A 23,924-nucleotide genomic window follows, 5' to 3' on the forward strand; every position below is an offset into this window, starting at 1 on the left:
ATAACCGACACAGTCAATTCTTCTTTATATGTTCAATATATTCTCAATATAGTCTTTTCTATATAAACTAATTTGAGTGTCTTTATGCTAAATTAAATAGTAGTGGCTATGACGATTGGGGAGGTATGGGTGAAGGCTGCCAGCCTAGTCAAATAGAATTTAATATATAATTCTATCAACTGTATAAATGTAAAATACAGGCTTGTTTTTTAAATGTAGGAAAACACTGTGAAATGTGGAACTGCAAAATAAGTGACAACATTGCACTCTCATGGCCCAGTGAAGCATGTTGTATCCTTTCATGTTAGAATTTGGCCCGAGGGCAGCTGGATGAAGATTTCATGCCCATTGTTTTAAGGCTAAAGTTTATGACCAGAATTTAGATGTGGAAGGTGCTTTTATTGCTTTAGTTTCTGTTAGCATATACATGTGAAATGTCTTGTATCGTTGTAAGTTTCTGAGGAGGTGTTAGATTGCTAAATAATGCAATTTGTGGCCTGAGAACTCAGACCAGGTGTTAAGATGATGCAATATGAATACTGGGAAAACCTAAGTGTCAAAAATGATGTAATTTTGGGAGGGCCTTAGAGACATGTTTGTTAGTAATGTTGAAATAATATTTCTGACAAGAGACCTGAGGCATTTTGATCTGGACATCTAACTTATCAGCACTCTGCTTATGCTCTCATGTAAGTTTTTAGCACTGTGATATATTGGAGGAATAGTTAAAGCTAGTAAAGATTAATTAGGTATTTTTCTTTGAAACCAGACCTGTCCTACTGTATTATTTTAAGTTTCTGTGTGATCTGTGAACTCTTAGATATCTCTGTGGTATAGTTGATTTGTCTTGTGTTTTAATTATTTATTATTAAATATTTTTAAAACCTTCTACCTGTGGCTGGTTTGTGTAGAGATGAAATATGCTTAGGAGTACATTATATATTTGTAGAGTTTACTGTCTAAGCCCTTCCAATAAGCCTTAGACCGTATAGTCACATTACCATTGGATATTAATATTGCACAGTAATTGGACACCATTTTAAGGGCCTTTTCATAGCTGATATTATTAACTGGGTGGTGGCAGTAATTACTACCATATAGTCTGGGTAAAGAGGTACAGCTGGAGAATCTGTGTCAGCCTTTCCCAGGAGTGTCTGTGAAGTTGTACAAGTACTTATCTCAAAGTGTGTGTGTGTTGTGTCAGCTACTTGGGCAGGGACACGAAGTGCTGGTTGGACAGAGAGGGTACTGGAGGTCCTAGCCTGCCCAGTTAAGCTGAGACATGGACCCTATAGCTGTGCCAGTTGGGAGTCTTATTGGGGACCTGGTGAGCAAGGGAGCTGCCAGCCCCAGACTGACTGTGATCTCTGTGTGTACTTAAGGGAAATTGTACTTTACTGTGTGTATTAGTTATCGTTTCTTCTTCTAAGAGATGACCTCCCTGGTGTTAGTGGTGAGGATTGAGGCTCCTTGATTGCTGGGCCAGGGCACGGTCATCACAGTGCCGTATTTCTTAAGTAAATTTTTTCAGAATAGGATAGCATGTAGAATTGAAATTAGTGATCAAGTATATATGCAGCCTTCATTAATCATGTTACCCTCCTGTAGAAGTAATTTTAACATGATGCAATGTAATAAAACAAGCATTTTGTACACCACATTGTATGACATGTTTTGCCAATGTATTCTTCTTCTCTGTCTTCAGATCTTAAACACATTCACTGATTCATTCTTTATATTCATTGTATTAGTTTTGTCAATATAGAATAAATCACATAATTCACAAGTGTCTTAGTTAATTAAATATCTAGTAGTACAATCCATGTAAGAAGTGATATAATGTAGTCTCTGTTAAAGGATATTTAAAAGTACAGGCTGAATGAATATATTGAATATATATATATATATATATATATATATATATATATATATATACACACACACAAAATAATTGGAGTTCTTATATGGGTGGCTACTTTTTCCTAATAGAAATAAAATGAATACTTTCCTTTTTATAACAGATTTGCCTTTTAAAATTCTTTTTATTAAAAAAAATAAGGTATCAACTCGACAAAGTCATTTACTACTTTATTTGTTGTTAAAATCCCAATGTCTCTTGATAAGGTTACAGATAGTGTTGACATAGTTTGAGAAACCAAAGGCACCCTAAATTTATTTTTTTCTTCTTTTTTTTTCCCAGAGGTATGTGTTGCCCAAAATACAGAGCAGCATAAGTTTATCCACGTGATTTAACCTCCTTGTTGACATCATGTAAATATCATAACTCATACCTCCTTGCTGAAAAATCAGTAACCATTTAATTTAATATATCATTAATAAGTGCCATTCATCATAAGATGACTTGCTGTCATCATCTGTCCTTTCACTATATTTTTGTGTAAATATGCATAATACACGTTATTCCTATGTAAAATGTGTTCTTTTTACATTCTTTTTTATACAATGATATATATAAAGCATCTGTCATGTCTTGTCTAACCTCACTATCAATAAATAAATGTGCAATTAATTTAAATTTTAAGTATTCAGTTGTTTTACTGAGTCTCGATATAAAATGGATTAAAGCACTGGGCATCGCCATGCCATATTTCATCCACAAATCTGCAGTAATATTGATCTAAATTCAGGAAGAAAAAAACAAATTGTTTTTCTTACTATGCTAAAACTATATTGGCATAACTATAAGTGCATGGGGTGCCCATTGTTACACCCGTCTTCTGTAAATAAATTTGCTGTTCAATAACAAACAAATTATTCTACAAAATAAGTTCCAATAGGACACATATCAAACTAATATTAGAATTATATAAAACACTAACAGAAGCAAGAAAATATGTACCTTTCAATGCCATCAGTATTGAGAATCACTGTAAATGTGACATCAAGCAAAGCAAGCCTGGTGCACTTCAGCGCTATTTTAGTAATGGGCACTAGCCTTACATCTAACGCTGCCCCTTCCCCCAAACATAACCCAATACCTTACCTTACCTTAATAAAAACCTTGCAGTAACACAGCCAGTACACAAGACATTCACACTTACAAACACGCACATGCACTCACTAAAAACACTATCTATCCCATTACATAACTCTGTCTGTAACCCTAAAATGCACACACTCGCACACAAACATTAAACACCTATTTTTCACCTATCCCAGACCCTAACCCTAACTCACAAACACACGTAGAGATACTCTCACCCCACCAATCCCATTCATCTTTCTCAACAAAACATACCATCTCATGCCATTGACGTCTGCACCCTTTGGTTATCTGTGCATTTGATATTATACAAGACCCCCTGTCCTTGTCAACAAAATGCACACTCAACAAATCACAGGGGAACTCTGTATACATTCGACAAATTTGCAGGGAAAATATATACACACATACACACACACACACATATATATATATATATATATATATATATATATATATATACATATATATGTATGTATATATGTCATAGTGTACCATATATGGTGCAGCAGCACCAACGTAGCATCCACAGGTGGTTAGGGCTATTCTACCCTATGTGGTTCATTATACCAGGGACAGACTGAACAAGTAAGGTTAAGCTGTACTGAGCTACCACAAACATTTTGGAATCCAAACTTTTGTCTCAGCCATCCTGTGATTGGACTGGCTTACTGCATACACCTGCCAAGTTCCCAAGCAATGCGTGGTTATGACCTTTAATATGTGCTGCAGTGGGATCTAAATGCAAAACACTACCCTTCATGATATCACATCCCAGCCTAATTCCTAAGACTACAGGTTACCAGTGCTAACATTAAAAGAAAAATAATCGTAAAAAGCTGAATTTAAAGCAAACATAACTTCTCCTGTCACTTTAGAAAAGTCATATCAACATAGTGCAGATATATACTTGGTAAAAAGCACAGAGAAGTGGATAAACTGAATATGTAGAGATTAGGTGTAGGATGTACATATCTTGGATTGCAATGATAGGAAACTCATCACAGGACCAGTAGTTTTACCACCAAAGCTTGTTCCTTACACACAGTACAGCTGTTATGCATATCACATACATAACACCCACAAATTCCAGTTGTGGTTGTTGTTGTTGTTGTGGTTGTTCATATTATATGATTATCCAGTAATGGTTGGTTACAACCTGGAAGTACTCTATCTGGTTGTCATATGTTACATTTCAGGATGCCACAAAAGAAAAATCATATTAAATTGATCAGTCACAGCATGAAGTTATGGGAAAGAGTAGTGGAAGCTAGGTTAAGCAGGGATGTGATGATTAGTGATCAGCAATATGGTTTCATGCTGGGAAAGAGCACTACAGATGCGATGTTTGCTCTGAGAGTGTTGATGGAGAAGTACAGAGGTCAGAAGGAGTTGCATTGTGTTTTTGTAGACTTAGAGAAAGCATATGACAGGGTGCCTGGAGAGGAGTTGTGGTATTGTATGAGGAAGTCAGGAGTGTCAGAGAAGTATGTAAGAGTGCTACAGGATATGTACGAGGGTAGTGTGACAGTGGTGAGGTCTGCGGTGGGAGTGATGGATACGTTTAAGGTGGAGGTGGGATTACATCAAGGATCAGCTCTGAGCCCTTTCTTATTTGCAATGGTGATGGACAGGTTGACAGATGAGATCAGACAGGAGTCCCCGTGGGCTGTGATGTTTGCAGATGACATTGTGATCTGTAGTGAGAGTAGGGAACAGGTGGAGGAGACCCTGGAGAGATGGAGATATGCTCTAGAGAGAAGAGGAATGAAGGTCAGCAGGACTAAGACAGAATATATGTGTGTGAATGAGAGGGATGACAAAGGAATGGTGAGGATGCAAGGAGTAGAGGTGGCAAAGGTGGATGAGTTTAAATACTTGGGATCAGTAGTTCAGAGTAATGGTGAGTGTGGAAGAGAGGTGAAGAGGAGAGTACAGGCAGGATAGAGTGGGTGGAGAAGAGTGTCAGGAGTGATTTGTGACAGACTAGTACCAGTAAGAGTGAAAGGGAAGGTCTACAAGAGGGTAGTGAGGCCAGCTATGTTATATGGGTTGGAGACATTGGCATTGACAAAAAGGCAGGAGTCAGAGCTGGACGGTGCAGAGTTAAAGATGTTAAGATTTGCACTAGGTATGACAAGGGTGGACAGGATTAGGAATACGTATATTAGAGGGTCAGCCCAGGTTGGAAGGTTTGGAGAAAAAAGCCAGAGAGGCAAGATTACATTGGTTTGGACATGTGCTGAGGAGGGATGCTGAGTATATTGGGACAAAGATGCTAAGGGTGAAGCTATCAGGTAATAGGAAAAGAGGAAGGCCTAAGATAATGTTTATGGATGTGGTGAGAGAGGACATGCAGGTGGTTGATGTGACAGAGCAAGATGCAGAGGACAGGAAGAAATGGAAACATATGATCCACTCTGGCGACCCCTAACGGGAACAGCCGAAAGATGATGATGATGACATGTTCATTTGTTGACATTTCTAAACCTTGAATTATATTCTTTTTTGCCACAAATGCTGTACTTTTGAGTTGAGGACGAGAAGAAGAGTTTTTTTTTTTTTAATTTGTAAGACTGCTGGTATAGAGGCAGGTCCTTCATTTCAGAGGCAGAAAAAAAGTGTATGGTGATGTTTTTATGAAGTAATAACTTTAGATTGTTATCTTAGTAGTTTTATGAGTGATAGTTTCAATGTTTCACATCTCAGTTAAGACAGATATGCAGTTTTCTGCAGTAAATTCTAATCAACTGGACCTGTCATCAATACACTAAAGTGAAATTCCTTGGAAATGCTTAAGATCCAATTCAAAGGCATCAAGCACAACAAAAATGTTTCCTCAAGCACCACGCATTTGACATAACCTTTGGTAGGTCTAAAATCAAATTATGCTGATATAGTACAGGAGTACAAGCTGTTTGTCAAACAGTTAGTTATCAGTTGTGTAAAGCTGCCTTAGCAGGTCATGTTCCAAGTTAACAAATAAAATAGTCTGCAGTTGTTCTGGTATTCATAAATAAGGAAAATGAATTTACATATCTAAACAAATCAGAAGGGAAACATGATAAACTGCCCCAGGTACAAAATGATGAAAATGTGGCATGTTGTAGATAAGGATCTAACTTGTGCGTATTCTGCCTGATTAATACAAAATGTAATTAATAATAAGAAATGCATTAGTTTGGGGTGGAATTCACAGATGGAGCATGTAATGGGTAGCACTAATGTTCAGGAATCTTCTTCTTCTTTCAGCTTTTCCCGGTTAGGGGTCGTCACAGCAGATCACCCGTCCGCTCATGATTGGCAGTGGAGTTTTACGGTGCCGAGTTGCCAGCCCGGCACCCAACCTTCCACAGAAGGCACACTAATGTTCAGGAATAAGTAATGAAAATGGCTGCACATTATTCATAAACATAGAGTATCAGGGCTATAGAAGAACTGTACAACTGTATACCAAGCTTGTTGGTGGCACACAGAATACCTGCAAATGGGCAACTCCACATAAACAATGCTAATACAGTTCAGAGAAAGTGAGTGTACTGCAGTGCACTTATACAGATCTACTACCCAGGGATGAGGCAGCACACTCCCACTGTAAAGAATAATACTAAAAAAAGCATTGCCACAGTAAAACAGTACCACGTACATGCCATCCCCCAACATGCACAGGTCCACCCAGTCACCTGGTTATGTATGTATATACAGCAGTGTAGTAACACCAGACATCTCTGTATGTAAAAATGCTTGTACATAAAGAGGTATACACTTATATTGTCAGCACAGCATAATAACATAGCAATGCCCATTCTAATTAGCTGCTGCTTTTGTTAGTGTAGAGTTACCCTGAGTTTCAACCAAACAAGTAGCCACTGCCTAGACTTCCTGCATATTTGTTGTCTTGTTTCCGGCATCAATGTTTCAAATATAAAGCTAGTTTGTACCATGATTTGTCATGGGAATGTTTCATACAGAATTGTGTGTATGTCATGTTTCTAGAAAAAAATATTTTAAACAATGTTATATTGTCTACATTTCTAACTGAATAGTTAACTTCAGGTTCCAAATCAGTGTAAAACAGAAAACATCATTGCATAAAACAATAAGTACAAGTAACAACAGTAAGAGTATAAAGTCCATCAAGCACATTGAGTATTTAATGCTGAGTATTTAATATTGAGTTGCAAACATGAAAAGCTACCAAATGGGAGTGTGACACCTGTTTGGTTAATATTTTTTTTCTGATGAAGTCTTTGTTACTGTTTAGGGAAAATAACGTTTAAAATAACGTGTGGAAATAGTTGTGTTGTTGGTGTGGTCATTTTGTATTGTATTTAGTATTTATGCTGTTGTAATAGTTTGATATTTTGCCCATTTCAGAGACAGAAGCATGACACTGTGCAGTTATAGCTGTTTTCTAAAATAAAACAATTAAAATATGGCTGTAGAATCACTATTCACAAAGGGTGCCCTTTGTGGCATCATTAAAGATGAATGCTTACCAAAGGTTCTTTCACTATGACTTTCCTTAGTCAACAGGTACAATGTTTATTAATGATAGAAATAATGTATGTTTCTTTTCATTTTGGGGGGAATGTTAACTTGAAATCGTACCATCTCTCATTGTTGGTGTCTGTAATAAACATATGACAATACAGCACAGAGGCTTAAGGACATGCGCTGCTAGTATTGATCCTTCTGGGTCATGCACTGCTAGTATGGGTCCTTCTGGGTCATGTGCTGCTGGTATGGGTCCTTCTGGGTCATGCACTGCCAGTATGGGTCCTTCTAGGTCATGCTATGCTAGTATTGGTCCTTCTGGGTCAAGTGCTACTATTATGGGTCCTTCTGGGTCATGCACTGCTAGTATTGGCCCTTCAGTGTCATGTGCTGCTAGTATGGGTCCTTCAGGGTTGTTACCATGTGCATATACGGTTACTGGTGTAGCACACTCTGTATCCCTTATTAACCATAAAACGATGCAAGCAGAAACACGGTGGCTTAAGTAGTTAATAACTCTTGTTTTGTTTTTTTTTTTTCCCTGTGTCTGTAAAATAAGGCATGCTGAGTTACATTGAAATAAATATGCATGCCTTCTCGTTTATAGCAGTACTTTTATCTACTCCTGTGTCTTTATATGTTCATAGATTCATAGGTGTTTACTAGGCTAATGACCACAAGGGCCTTTTTAAGCCTAGTCATGCATCCCAAATCTCTGAGTTCTGATACCCTTGATAAGTGTAAGCATGGGCCTGGGAGATTAACCATTTATAGGTTACCTGTTTGCATCAGAGACATAGGTGCCAAAACAGGGATAAATTTCCAGTTTCCCATACAATTGTCCAAGTTGCACTTGAATTGGATTAGGGAGGAACTCTGTTTCACATGGATGGGGAGCCTGTCCCATAGACAGGGTAGTCTCTGGGATACATACCTCTCTCTCCAGCAGGTCCTATTTATATCACAGGTAAGGTTTAAGTCTTTAAAATGGGAAATTCTGGTACTGCTTGTTTTGTGGATATGCAGGAGGTCCATCAGCATGGGGTCTGACAATGCCCTGTATGCCAGGCATAGATCTCCCCTCAAAAGCCTGTAGGAGACAGAATACAGGGATAGGGCCTTGAGGCAATCTGCATAGGCCATATTATTTATGCCCTGTATTCTTTTAGTGAGGAACCCCTGTGGATGTTCCAGTTGTTGGATATGCCTGGTTAGGTAAATACCAAAGGGGCATTGTAGTCAATGATAGGTATGATGAATGCCGAATATAGTGAAACAGTGACTTCCTTGGACTTAGATGCCATACCTTTGTTTATAAGTTGGGCAACACAGAATGATTTCCTCACCACTGTAGACACGTGATGATCAGAGGCTAGATTATTATCTATGTGTGTACCTAAGCCCCTGGCTACTGGGTCAACTCTAAGGAGTATATTGTCAATATGATAGTTACCAGGGTTGAATGACTTCCCAAAGGATACTATTATGCATTTCTTGGCATTTAGTTTTAGTCCATGACTCTGACACCAGTTTATCTGTGTCACCCCTTCCTGAAGAACATTTGTGTCTGTGTGAGACTCAATGACAGCTCCTAATTTGTAATCATCTGCAAATTTAGTCAGCCAGAGACCACCGACATTTAAACGTCATCTGTAATTTTACCTGACTAATTATCAGAGCTGGCAGCCTAGTTCTTCCTGTCATTCTGAAAACTGTTTTCCAAATGATGATTTATAGTGTAAAACTCATCAAATAGCAATATGTTGTACAAAATACATTTTGCCCCCAATCCACATGTCCTGTTTTACATCAGCTATTTCTGTCTGAAGCAAACTTACAAGTATCAGCAACAGCACCAGACTCACTTAAATGTTATGATTGTGGTACAGCCTACCATCATCAGTGGCAGTCACTAGGGCTAAGGTTAGGCTACGTCTAGGTCCCCGTGCCAGCTACGTATGTGACTCAGTTTGCGGGGTTCACTGGGTGTCTAAAGCTGCAGAGCATAAAGATGGGAAATCCTAGATTATGTATGTCATTGGTAGTAATAACCAGAGCAGTGCCTTGTAATGCTTCGGCAAGATGAAAATTGTGTTCTGCCACTCCCAACGCAAGCTGTTTCCTGACGGACAATAAATGCTACTGCCTAAGCACTCCCTGCCGACAGTAGCTTAATATGGGCTTCTGCAAAATAGTTTTCTGTTTGTGAATGTATGAGAAGGCAAAAAGCACCATGTAATAAGGATGACAGCTAAACTGTGAAATGAAACTGTCGTTCATTAGATTGATTAAATCTTAACACAGCCTGCTGCCATCCATCTGTCCCTCAGGTGGTTCGATACTCCAGCTTATGTGCACAGTGAGGTGAATGCACCATTTTACCCTACTTAAAACTTAGGAATTTGAATAGATAATAGTATCCTATTTTTATAAGAATTATACATCATAGCAACTAAGTGTTTTAATTTAATTAGAGGTAGTAATATAAACAAGGTTTTAAAGTGAAAAATAAGTATTTAAGATGTATACAGATGTACATATATATGCATTTTTAAGGTAATTTGAATAAATTTAAAACTAGTAGTTTTTATAGTAAATGATATTTGAATGTAGAAACACGAGAAGTGAGGTTGTCTTTCTTAAATAATTTCTTAAACAATTTAACAATTTGTTTTAATATAATCTAATATGTAAATGATGTTGTCACATGATTTCCTGAATGTATTTAAATGTTGTGTAAATTATTTTATGTTGTCTGAGGAAGTCGGGTCAATGCACCCAACAAAAGCGCTTTATAAATTTATTCATTTATTTTATTTTGCCTCTAGTCCATGCTGTTCTTTGGGAATCTATAATGTTTTTTTGTAGGTGAATGTTCATGGCAGATATAGAAGCATCATCACTACTTTCAGCAGCATTGTCATTACTTGTATTTTCACAATGACATCTGAAGAGAGAGCACGGTGGCTAAGGTGTTACTTTCCTGTTGTATCTCAATGTACTTGCTTTCAAACCTAACCTCTGGATATTCTCTATATGGAGTCAGCGTGTTTTTGCTGGTTTCCTTTTAGCCTCTCTAAAGCATGTTGGTTGAATTAACTTCTTTGAATTGTACTTTCTCTTGATCATCTGGCCTGGATGTGTCTAAAAAGGATTGGAATGGATTAATCGACTTTCCGAATTAAGAAACAGCTAAATAATAAAAAAAAAAGTTCATGGAGGCCAGATGCTGCACAGTGTGAAGCAACAGGTAAATTATGGTTTACAAATCTCTTCACCTACTAAATGGCCAGCTGTAAGCAAATTAAAACAAAATACTCCTACTGAAATTTTTTTTATGCTTTAAGTACTCAAAACATAGTTCCGAGCTGTTACACATAATAGCATACTGAATATTTGTTTCATTGCTGCAACAGGGGGATGGTCTGTTGTACTTAAGTGCAGTGGACAAGCCTAGACACACGTTTTATTGTTTCCTGTGTTCTTCACAGTATGTTCTGCAGCAAAATCAACAAAGCATGATTATCGGTCAGCTCAGCTGCAGAGCTAGCTTGTCATGCACATGTCTGGCTTTGTTCTGTCCAGTCTAGACTCTTGCTGGTACTTGTGATGATCTGTTCACTGTAATGCAGCAGGGCACAGAAGTGCCCTTAAGTTCATCAGATACCCTTCCTTCTCATTGTCACCTGTTTAATGTGTTGCACCATGTTCTGATGTGTCCACATGCAATAGTGGAGGCAATGCAAACTCTTACTTTCACCTAAATATATAAACTGCTAGGTGTCCAATATGAAATACCACATTTGACAGAAATCAAAATTACAGACATGTCAGTGAGGTAAGAACATGACCTCTGCAATACTGAAGGATATATCCAGTGTGGTATTATAATTTTGTGTTATTAACACCATGTTGACAGCATAAGAAAATATTGGTGATATCTATGAATGTCAGTCATTCCAGTTTCTGCCAAATGTGATATCTGAAAACTGTCAGGAAATTCATATGCAACCTCTTCTGCAGCATGATTTTACTATCCAGCCTAAAATTGCTATGAAATATACAAGAATGGTTTCACCTGATAATAGGAATTGTGGCTGAGATTGTGTCTGTGGGAAACACAAAATAATGACACTTTGTGGGGAGAGAGTATCACCAGCTTTGCAGATGCACCCCCAGTACTCATTTTTGTTTCATAATCCAGTCAAAGATCATTACACATGCAGTTATTAGACTGACACAAGTAATCATTTTTGTTTCTGCTGCTACATTCTCAATGACTTGTGTGTCAGGGGGGTGGTACCATTCTATAATCATGAAAATTATGTGTTGTCTCATTAATTCACTGACTGGAATATTATGAAATTTGTTGTATATGTAATGAGATGGAAAGAATTCTCATGAAACACTGTTTACTTTCTTAACTGAGGTTGTTTAAGCCTCCTGTTATTCCTGCTCCGTTGTGCACATTTCTGTCTTATTCTAGTTCTGTAACTCATCATTCTTTTATCAAAACAGTTGCTGCAATTAGTAAAAATAGCATACTACAATCATACACAGAAAAGAAGGAAACATACAACTGTACATGTAGTACCTAAAAAAGACAAGAACATGCAATAGCTTGCATTTTATAAGCCGTAAAGCAGAGCTTCTTCTACAGAGAATCCAACAATTTTGGCAGACGGGTTTTGTTAATCACTGAATACAGACTGTGGAACATTTATAAATGTCAAGCACACAGTCTTCTGGTTTATGTATTTCTTTTTAATATCAGTTAACTAAAGGAGACCAGTGTTAGCAGTCTTTTTTTTTTTTTTGAATATCCGTATGCTTAATGAATGTGAGTTGAAGCTTGTTGGATTAACAGGGTCACCTTCAGGTTTTAGAAAACTGATTATGCATATGGCCTGCAAGGCAAGCATGCTAGCCCTAGAGTCTTGTTCCAAATCATTTTTGCATCTGCTCAGTAAATGTGTGAAGCCATGTACATAGTTTCACCTGGCACATATATGTGGATGTTAAGTTTAATCACTATAGAATAAGTTGTTAATGCCTGATTTACTCCTCTTGTGATTTCATCCTGTCAGTCTTCTATCCACGACAAATTACCAGTGAATGTCATTAGCATGTTGTTAAATCTGCAGATGTCCTTCTATTCCCATGTTGCAGTATTCATAACACCAGAATACCAAAGATTTAAGCTAGTAGGTACGTGCGATGTTGCACATAGGATGCAGCCAACGTAGGTCATAAAAATGACGGCTGAACCTCTCATCATCAGAACTTCTCTGCCACAATTCTGAATGCCAGCTTCTACCTGAAGTTTTTTCTTCTTTCAGATAAGTGCCCCACTGGAGAAAATTTGTCTGTACTTTTACTACTGCATGTTTGTTCAAGGTTAGTGTCATCAAAGAAGGGCAAATGCCATTGTGGAAGACACTTTCCACACAAAGACAATCATGATCAGTGTCTTTTCTGCCTGGGGTCCACTCACGGCTACAAGGCTTGTGCCATTTTTCAAGCGTTTGTTCCAAAGATGCTCCACAGTCATGCTTCTGCCCTTAATATCTACCTTGAGAACCAGAGACTAAAGTGACTAGTGCTTGCTATGGAAGGTACCTTGTGTTCGTTGGGTGAGCCTCAGAAGTAGAAGGTGAAAAAGGTAAGCCCTGAATCTTCGGCTGTGCCTCTGATCTCAGATGTCCCTCTTGAGGCCAATGAAGGCCCAGAGGTCGATACGGTGCCTGGTCCTCCTCCTTCAGTGAGAACTGATTTAAATGCTGCTAGGGAGAGTTCTTTCAGCATGTCTGCAGAGGCCTCACAGACGTCTATTTCGGATGGTAAAGGGGAACCACAGCTTGCTCCTTTAGATATACCTCTCCTGGCTTAATGATTGAGGACTTGCCAACATCAGTGCTGGAGACTAGGCCTATGTTTGCCCAACCAACCCTGCCTAGAGTAGATCCTCCACTTAAAAAGAAACAAAAACATGTTTCTCCCACACAGGATCCTTCCCCAGACTGGAAAAGGTTTTCACAGGGAATCTTGAATGCCTTTTTGGCACTTAGCCTTCCTCTGTTCAGCCTCCTACTCCTGTATCACCCCCCCCCCCTTACCTGGGAGTGCTGTTGTGGAACAAGAGGTCTCTGAAGAAGATACTTCATCTTTAGATGCATCCCTGGCCTACTCTACTGAAATTGACTCCACCCTAGGTTACGCGTCCCCTGAAGTTGATTCCAGTGGTGAGGACTCCCCTAAGGAGGATATTACATTTGGAGAAACCATCTCTAGGATGAGGGATTTTTTTTCAAGTGAGAAAGTTCCCAGGTTTCAGAAGTACAAAAGAGGTACTATGACATCTTACAAATGGACTCTAGTTCCCCTTCTACTATCCCACCTGTGTTATGAGCCTTTCAGCATGCCTTCCTTTCAACTTCCAAAAGCCCTGATTCCCAACCTCCTGTGCCAAAAATTCCAGACATATTTTATAAAGTCCCTGAGGACAGTAACTATCTGTTCAGATGCCCTCCTGTAGATCCAGCTGTGATTTCAGTCTCTGCAGACAAACCTTCTAGATTGCTGCCCTCCACTACCCTTTTGCTCTCTGATAAGGACAATAAAATGATGGAGAGGCTTGGGAAAAAAGTTTACACCTCTTCTACTCTGGCCTTTAAGGACATTAATTATCAGACACATATGTCTACGTGTGTTCTGGCCCTACTTTCCCAGGCTTCAAAATTGCTCTCAGATCTTCCAGATTCTACAACCAAGTCACAACTCTCTTCCTCCCTGACAGTTTCTTCCCAAGTTACCAGACACTTCATAAAATGCAGTTATGATGCAGTTGAGGTGTCTGCTGTATTGGCAGCATATGGATCTGTCCTCAGAAGGTATTCTTGGCTGAGATTGCAGCCTTTGCCTGATGATTTCAAGGTAAAACTCATGGATGCACCCCTGGACAATTCCACCATTTTGGTGCAAATGCTGCTGCCCACTTCAGATTTCTCCAAAAGAAAAGGAAAGAACTGCAGGAACTGAAACATATTTTTATCTCCCCGGTTCCAAAATGTCATAGAAATTATCCCATCCAAGACTAATGTTATAAGGAAAAAGACCTATGTTCCTTTTCAACCACGCAAGAAGGGTACACACAGGCAGGCTCCACCTAGGTCTCAGCCATCATGTGCCCAAAAGACCTCCTTTCCAGACAAGTCAGGTAGTCTGTGACTACCTGCCCGTACTAATAGAAATTCCTCTTTCCCAGCACCTTTCTCATTTCCTTTCTTCTTGGACAAGCATAACCACAGACAAATGGGTCATGTCCATAGTCCAGAATGGCTATTTCATGATTTGGAACTCCATACCTCCCTTCATGGGCATCTCACAACCCCCAAAGAACCAGATCCATCTCTTTCCACAGGTAATTCAAGATTTGATTTCACAGGGGACCATACAAATAGTTTCGCTCAATGGAAAGAGGAAAAGGCTTCTATTCCAGGATGTTCTTAGTCACCAGGAAAGATGGTCCTTGGAGACCAATTTTAAACTTATCCCAGCTCAGTCTTTTTCTACAAGTCCCCACTTTCAGTATGCTCACTCTACAAACTCTGTTCCCCCTCTTGCGCCCTCAGGCCTTTCTGGTTTCCCTAGACATAAAGGATGCATACCCTCATATTCCCATTCATTCTCTGTTCAGGAAAGTCTTACGGTTTTCTATTGCTTCCTCTCATTTTCAGTTTTGTGCTTTGACCTTTGGACTCTCTATGGTTCCAAGGGTATTCACAAAATGTTTGGCTCCTGTCATTGCCTTCTGCAGACTACAGGGAATTCTTATCTACCCTTACCTGGACGACCTGCTTATTCAAGCAAAACATCCAGAGATCCTGCAACAGAACCTTCAAACTACCACCACCTTACTCCTAAGCCTAGGATTCAATGTCAGCTACAACAGGTCTTCCCTAACCCCTTCTCAGGATCAGGGTTTTCCTGGGCTGCAGGATAAGGACAGACCTCATGATGGCCTTTCTACCTTTGGAAAAAATGCAATCTCTTCTGACTCACTTCCAGTAGTTGCTTCGTCTACCTCACTGACAGCCAGAGAGTTCTTCAGGATGCTAGGCTTCATGGCTTCTGTTATACCAATGCTGCTACTAGGGAGACTTCACATGTGAAAGTTGTAGTGGTACCTGAAAATACTCTGGTCCCAGCATGCTCATGCTCTGGAGTTTGTCCTTCTACTCCTATCTTGTCTGAAGAAGGAATTGCTTTGGTGGTTTCAACAAATATCTCAGAATCCAGGGCTCCCCCTTCAGCCACCTCATCAAATTCAGGAGCTATTTACAGATGCCTCAGACCTGGGGTGGGGAGCGACATTGGAGAACCTAAAGATCCAAGACCTGTGGCCCCCTCAACACATCAGCATCAAAGAGATTAGGGCTCCGATTGTGGCCCTTCAAGCCTTACGTTCATCTCTTCAAACAGGTCCCTTGAAACTCTTCACAGACAACATCACTGTACTTTGGCATGTGAACAAATGGGGGGTGACAAAGTCTTACCTACTCTGCAGGTTAGCACTCCAAGCCTGGGAGATTGCCATACAAGCAAAGGTCACATTAACAGCTGTTTACATTCCCTCAGCTCAAAATGTTCTAGCAGACACACTGAGCAGGGTCCATGACACAAGCCCGTGAATAGATGTTCCACATGGATGTGTTTCTGGACATTCTCCCCAGGTGGGGTACACCTCAAATAGATCTTTTTGCCTCCCCTCTGAACAGACAGCTTCCCAATTTTTTTGCCAGAGTCCCACATCTGGTGTGGAAGGTGGACACCCTATCATTCTCATGGAAGGGAATGTTTCTCTATGCATCCCCCCTTCCCACTTATTCAGGAAGTCCTGCTGAAGATTCAGCAAGACAACTCAAAAATCTTGCTGGCAACCTCCTTTTGGCCAAGACAGCATTGGTTCCCTCTTCTGCAATTATCCAAGGGCAATCATCACAAGTTACCGCACACAAGACAAGGGATCACTTACTCACCCACATTTAACAACACTGAATCTGACTCTGTGAGTGATAGGCTTCTGATTCATTTCAGACACCTTTCCTCTGAGGACATGCTTCTAGTCCTGCAGGAGGCCAGAAAACCTACTTATTCAAATGAAAGGGTTTCTCCATCTGGTGTCTTAGCAGGCAACTAGATCTGTTTTCAGTGGATATATCCCTAGTCCTTTCTTTGTGTGAACTGCTCAAGGCTGGATTGGCTTATTCTTCAGTTAAAGCCAAATTATCAGCCACTTCTACTTCTACATGTCTACCTTTATCTCCTCCATTAGCTTCTAGGTTAGAAGTTAAGCTTCATTTTAAAAGGCATCCTTCACATCAGACCTCCCAGGAAGCCTGTTCCTCTTCCCTGTGATTTGAATTTTGTTATGGAAAAATTGACACAGATACCCTTTGAACCTGCAGCTTCAGCTTCTTTGAAAATTTGCACATGGAAAACTGGTAGCCATCACTTCTGCAAGAAGAGTTTCTGAACTTCAAGCTTTGATGGCTTCACAACCCTTTCTAATTTTCAACAGGGATAGGGTGTCTCTTTGTACCAGCCCTTCTTTCATGCCTAAAGTGGTTAATGACTTGTCCCTTAACCAGTCTATTCACTTACCTACCTTTTTCCCTAATCCTCAAAACTCAAGTGAAAGGGTGCTTCACACCTTGGATGTACTTAGCTCAGATTTTACAGGGATAAGACCAAATCCATTAGAAGGTCTGAGCAACTGTTTGTTCCTTTTAATCCCGGGGCACTGGGAAAACCTATCTTTAAACAAAATATTTCCTTCTTGGTCTCTAGGGCCATTGCTTTTTGCTAAGTGTCTCAGGGGAAAACACTGTCTTCCTCAGTTAAAGTTCATTCCACTAGAGCTGTAGTCTCCTCTGGGGCCTTCTTCAAGTATCTGAACACTGCCTCTTTCCTGGAAGCAGCTACTTGGTCCTCTGTCCACACCTTCACAAAACACTACAAACTGAACTCTATTTCCAGATCCAGAGCAAGCTTTGCCAGGGCAGTTCTGCATGGTTTCATGGAGACTTCCTGTACTCCAACCTCCCTTTCCCACTCATGAGCTTTAGTACTCCCCCTCATGTTATGAATACTGCCACATGGAAATGTAAGGACATGGAATAGTTGTGTGAACTCTTACCATAACTGTAGATGTCCTTCTCTTCCATGTTGCAGTATTCTATCCCACCCATCTTCCCTCTTGGTTCATCATTTTCTTTGGATGTTATTTGGTTTGTATCTTAACCTTGTACTGGTGTTCTGACTGGGGCATTCAGTTCTGAGGATGGTATACGCAGACATCACTTTTATGGCCTATGTCGGCTGCATCTTATGTGTAATATTGCATGTACCTAGCAGTAGGTTAAGTCTTCGGTATACTGGCCAGATGTTTGGGTCACTTAGGTGGGGAATCCCTCATGATGTTTTTCATGTTTCACTGTTGCAGTCATCACATTTGGGTTATCTGCCTGCAGGTAGCCCATAGCCAGCCTGAATACTAGAGTCTTTGGATTCCTGTGTCAGATGCTGTCTCTTCTTCTATGACGTCAGGTCATCAGGGGTATAAAACATGCAGCCGACGGCATTACATCAGTCTTTCTTGCCGTGCGATGCCCAAAGCAGAAGCAGTTCACAAGTACCGATCGGCCGACTTCAGAAATTTTTGTTTTCGAGTTTCAGATCCGAAGTCTTCAAAAAAGATAAGTACCCCATTGGGGATCCTTTTTTTTTTGCTCCAGCCGATGTCAGTAAAAGTTAACAATTGTCTTACCTGTGGAAAGCAAATACCTCAGAGATTTTCATTCGTACCCTGTTTAGGCCCAGACCACGACGTCCCTCACTGTCAGTTTTGTGCCTTGTTCAACCCCCAAACTATTCGTCGTCGGGCTATCTTTGCAGCAAATTATTTTCGTACTTGGTCTCAGTACTCTGAAATGGCTTTGTTAAGCCATCCGACTACTGATCTTCCAAAAAAATGTAAGGATAAAGACAGACAGACTGCATAGGTCCAAAACTGCCGACGACGCTTCCGTTAAGCTAGTCACTAGTCCACCGGTACTCAGTGAGGTGCTTTCGCAGCTCCTGATATCCGCTACTTCAGATTCGCAGGCCTCTACTGAGACCCATTCGGAGTCTGGTATGCTGCGAGATGCTTCTTCGACTATGGAACCTGCGGATGTCTCTACCTTGAATGGGTCCAGAGCCGCTGTGCAGGCACCAGCTTCTGAGGGTGTATTCAGGCCTACAGACTTGCATTTTAAACCAACGCCATCATCTTCATCCAGGCTTAAACTTGCACCACGCCTAGAAAACTGATGTCCAAACCACAGGCTCAGGCCCATATGCCTAAAAAACAAATGCTTAGAATGGCTGAAGACCTTATTACCTTAATTAGGGGAAGCCAGCCTTCCCCCTCTAGGAGACCTAGAACTAATTTTCCTTCTGATTCTTCTGATCAGGAATCTGATATTTCTGTTCCTTCTGATTACCAGGATTTGCCCTTGTCTACCTATGAGGATTCTGATGCAGAGGATTCCATTCCCTCTGCTTCCCCTCCAGAAGATTTTTCTTTTGGTGAAACCTTGCACACTCTTAGGGAGCATTTCTGCTGGGAAAGCCAGGATTACTCTGACTCCAAAAAGAGGCTTAGGGAATTGTTACTCCTTCCTCAACGCAGGCCTTTAGCTATCCTTCCTGATGTTCATCGTGTTTCACTGTTGCAGTCATTAAATTTGGGTTGGCCTGATTAACAAAGTCTTGGGTCCTGCATCGGTTGCTGTCCCTTCTTCCATGACGTCAGGTCATCAGGGATATAAAACATGCAGCCGACGCCATTACATCAGTCTTTCTTGCTGCAAGTGCCGGTCGGCCAACTCCTGAAATTTTCATTTTCAAGTTTCAGAACCGAAGTCTTCAACTTAAAGCTAAGTACCCCATTAGGGAAACTTTTTCTTGCTCCTTACTGATGTCAGTAAAGGTTAATAATTATATTACTTCTGGGAAGCAAATACCTCATAAAGATTTTCATTTGTACTGTATTCCTTGCCTAGGCCCTGACCACGACATACCTTGCTGTCGGTTTTGTGCTTTATTTAATCAGCACACTATCCGTCATTGATACATTTTTGCATCAAAATATTTCGGTTCTAGGTTTAATTATCCAGAAATGACGTTGGTCAGCCATCCGACTACCGGAATTCTAAAAAAACACAAAGAAAAAGACAGAGACAGGCCGTTGAGGTCCAAAACTGCTGACGACGCTTCTCCTAAGCCAGTCGCCAGTTTGCCGGTACTCAGTGAGATGCTTTTGCAGCCCCTGATACCCGCTACTTCTGATTCGCAGGCCTCTACTGAGACCCATTCGGAGTCTGGTATGCCGTGAGATGCTTCACATTTGGAACCCGTGGATGTCTCTACCTTGAATGGGTCTGGAGCCGCTGAGCAGATACTGCTTCTGAGCCTCCAGACTTGCATATTAAACCGACTCCAACTTCAGTGCTAAGGCCTAAATCTCGATCTATGTCTAAAAAACCGACGCCCAGGCCACATGTTCAGGCCCCTATGCCTAAAAAACAAATGATCAAAATGGCTGAAGATTTAATTACTCTAATCAGGGGTAGTCATTCCCCTCCTTCCAAGAGGCCTAGGATTGAATTTGACTATGAATATTCTGAACAGGACTCTGTTTCTTCTGACTCTTCTAATGATCTGGATTTGTCCATACCTACTTATGAGGACTCTGATGCAGAGGAATCCATTCCCTCTGCTTCTCCGCCTGAGGATTTCTCTTTTGGGGTAACTTTACATACCTTAAGGGAGCATTTCCACTGGGAAAGGCAGGATTTCTCTGAATCCAAAAAGAGGCTTAGGGATTTCCTTCTTCCTCAGCATAGGCCTTTGACTATACCACCTGTACTAGATATTGCTGATGAAGTGTTTTCGGAATCCAGTATGGCCCCTGATTCCTTGCCTCCAGCCCCTAGCAAACCAGACAGGCACTGCAGGGTTCCTGAGTCCCACAAATTCCTTTTCAAAAACCCTGTTGCGGACCCTGAAACCATTTCTCAGGGGCCCAAGGGCATTATGGTTTCTACTGCTAAAAATCTTACCCCTTCTGATAGAGACTCCAGGGCACTGGATAGATGGGGTAAAAAGGTTTATACTTCTGCAACCTTAGCAATCAGGGCTTTAAACTGTCAATTCCATATGCTAAAATATCAACAGCATATCATGGGACTGCTTAAACAGAAAATGATTTCTGACTGTGTGGAGAATAAAGATTTGCAGGATTTATTGCATTCAGCTGACCAAGTTGGCAAACATACTTTGCAATGTGGTTTTGATTCTTTAGAGGCCTCTTGTAGGGATGCTGTTACAGGCTCTGTGCTTAGAAGGCATGCTTGGCTTAAGGAGCAATCTCTGCCTGATCATGTTAAAGCAAAACTTTTGGATGCTCCTTTACAGCAGGACCGCTTATTTGGCAATAAGGCTGAAGAAGTTCTAAAAAAGATAGATGAAGCTAAATCTATGCAAACTGTGAAAGATGTCTTACAAGTGCAACCTTCTAGATTTATTAGGCATTGGCCTACTAAGAACTGGTCCTTTCCAGCTCCTTCCAGAGCCACTATGGCTAAACCCAGACATTCCAAAACCACCAGGTTTCAGTCCCAAGGGATTTTCAGATTTAAGCAATGGGGTGCTTCCACTTCCAAATTTGGAAACAACAAGGCACCACTCTATGGTAAACAATCTCAATGACTTCCCTTTACAATTGCCAAGCACTTTCCTCTTAGCCACCCCTTTGGGGGGAAAAGTGGCTCTTCATTCAAGAAACTGGCAACTTATAACCCAGGACAAATGGGTTTTAAATGCAGTGTCCCAGGGATACAGATTTAATTTCCACACATTGCCAACTCCAAATGGGTGGCCAGACCTACCCCCATATCAGTGGGCAGAGGCTCAGAAACAAGTACTTTCCCTCCTAAACATGGGGGCTATTCAACTAGTACCAGAAGAGGAAAAGGGACAAGGCTTCTATTCCAGACTTTTCCTGGTACCCAGAAAAGACAAATCATGCATCCATTTCTGGACCTGTCTACTCTAAACACCTTTCTGGACATTCCAAAATTCAAGATGCTGACTCTTCACCAGTTACTTCCTATGCTAGGCAAGGATGCCTGGTTGGCAACTCTCGACCTAAAAGAGGCTTACCTGCATATCGCAATCAGGGAATCTTGCAGAAGATTCCTACGCTTCAAAGCAGGCTGCATGCATTATCAGTTCTCTGCACTGCCCTTTGGCTTGTCTACTGCACCCAGTGTATTCACAAAGTGTCTGGCTCCAGTAATTGCATTTTGCAGGCAAAGCAATATTCAGATATATCCATACCTGGACGATTGTCTAATTCAGGCAGAAAACCAGGCCATTCTTCTAAAACATCTGGCATTTGTAAAAAGACTTCTAACCTCTCTAGGGTACACCATAAACGAAAAGAAATCACAACTGGTACCCTCTCAAAAGATTACATTCCTGGGTGCAAGCTTGAATACAACTGCCCAGATGGCTTTCCTTATGCCAGAAAAGCAAATTAATTTGGTGACTTACTTCAAACAGATGGCCACAAAAACCCTGCTATCTACAAGGCAAATACTGCAAACCTTGGGGTTCATGGCCTCACGCATTCTTCTAATTCCATATGCAAGACTGCATATGAGGAAACTTCAGCGGTACTTAAAAAGTTCATGGAGTCAACATTGTCACAGGCTGGAAACAATGATTCCTAACCTAACTTGCCTGTGCCTAGAGTTCCTATGGTGGGCAGAGGCCTGCCACCAAAACAAGGGAGTGCCATTCACACCACCCCCTGCCACCCAAACCCTAACTACAGACGCATCAGACTATGCATGGGGGGTTCATCTGGCAGGGAAGTGCATTCAGGGCAAATGGAGCCCAAATCAAATGCACCTTCATAGCAATCAAAAAGAAATGCTAGTTGTACAGAATGCACTGACAGCCTTCAAGGACTATCTTCATCCTGGACAATTACTGATAAAGATGGGCAACACCACGGTTATGTAGTACATAAACAAGCAGGGGGATACACATTCTTACCCCATATGCAGACTTGCCATGGCATTGTGGAACATGGCCTTGAGCTACCAAGCACAACTACAAGCTCAATTCCTGCCAGGAAAAGCAGAATGTTCTGGCAGATGAATTAAGCAGAAATCTCATGGACCCTCATGAATGGAAACTGGAACCACAGATTTTCAACATGTTGACACCCAAATGGGGAAGCCCAGACACAGATCTTTTTGCCTCACCCCAGAACTACCAGTTGGACAAATTTTGCACAAGAACTCATCACAAAAAAGCCTGGAAAGTGGATGCTCTGTCCTTCAGCTGGAAAAACCTATCAGTTTATGCCTTTCCCCCTCTGCCTTTGCTCTCCAAAGTCCTACTAAAAGTCAAACAGGACAAACCAAAAATGATTTTGATTGCTCCAAACTGGCCTCGCCAACACTGGTACCTACTCCTGCGCAGTGTGTCACACAGTTCTCCGTGGCACCTGCCTCAGACACCTTCCTTACTGTCTCAGCAGGAGAACCAATTTCTGCACCCTCAGCTCCAAACATTGAATCTTGCAGCTTGGCTAATCACTTAAATTCACCCTTAGCATCCCTCAGCAAACATGTGATGGGTGTCATTTTGTAGGCAAGAAGACCTAGTACTAGATAATCTTATGCTGACAAATGGAAAATATTCTGTGCCTGGAATCACTCTCAAGGGATGAGCACAGCAGTGCCCAATTTACCTCAGATTTTGCAATACTTAACTGAGATGCTTCACAAGGGCCTGTCTTTTTCTTTCATAAAAATCCATGCTTCAGCCATTTCAGCTCATTACAGCACAGACCCCCCCTTCTCTCATCCTCTTCTAAAGCAGTATCTCAGAGGGGCCAAAAACTTGAGATCACCCAGGAGAGCTCCAACCCCTGCCTGGGACATTAACTTTGTATTGGAGAAACGCTCTCTCCCTCCTTTTGAGCCAGCTGCAACTGCAGACTTAAAATTTCTTTCCTAGAAAACAGCCTTCCTTTTAGCAATCACTTCAGCTAGAAGGATTTCTAAATTACAGGCCCTTGTGGCAGTGGAGCCTTTCATCATCTTTCATGCGAACAGTGTGTCACTCAGGACCAATCCATCATTCATGCCCAAGGTGGCATCCAGTGTGGCTCTTAATCAGTCCATTCATTTGCCAACTTTCTTTCCCAATCCACAGAACAAAGGAGAGCGGATTCTGCATTCATTGGATGTACACATACACCTCAGGTTCTACTTGGACAGGACTAAATCTCAAAGAAAAT

The 23,924-nt window shown here is 40.9% G+C and overlaps 1 protein-coding gene across 1 annotated transcript in view; it reads left to right on the plus strand.

Moving 5' to 3' along the window:
• The window catches only part of GDNF (glial cell derived neurotrophic factor), a 107,505-nt gene that overhangs the window by 63,955 nt on the left and 19,626 nt on the right, over nt 1–23,924 (plus strand). The window lies entirely within an intron of this gene.

This window comes from Protopterus annectens, chromosome 2.part0, assembly GCF_019279795.1.
Source record: "Protopterus annectens isolate FY-2018-M chromosome 2.part0, PAN1.0, whole genome shotgun sequence".
In the NCBI taxonomy this organism is placed as follows: Eukaryota; Metazoa; Chordata; order Ceratodontiformes; family Protopteridae; genus Protopterus; species Protopterus annectens.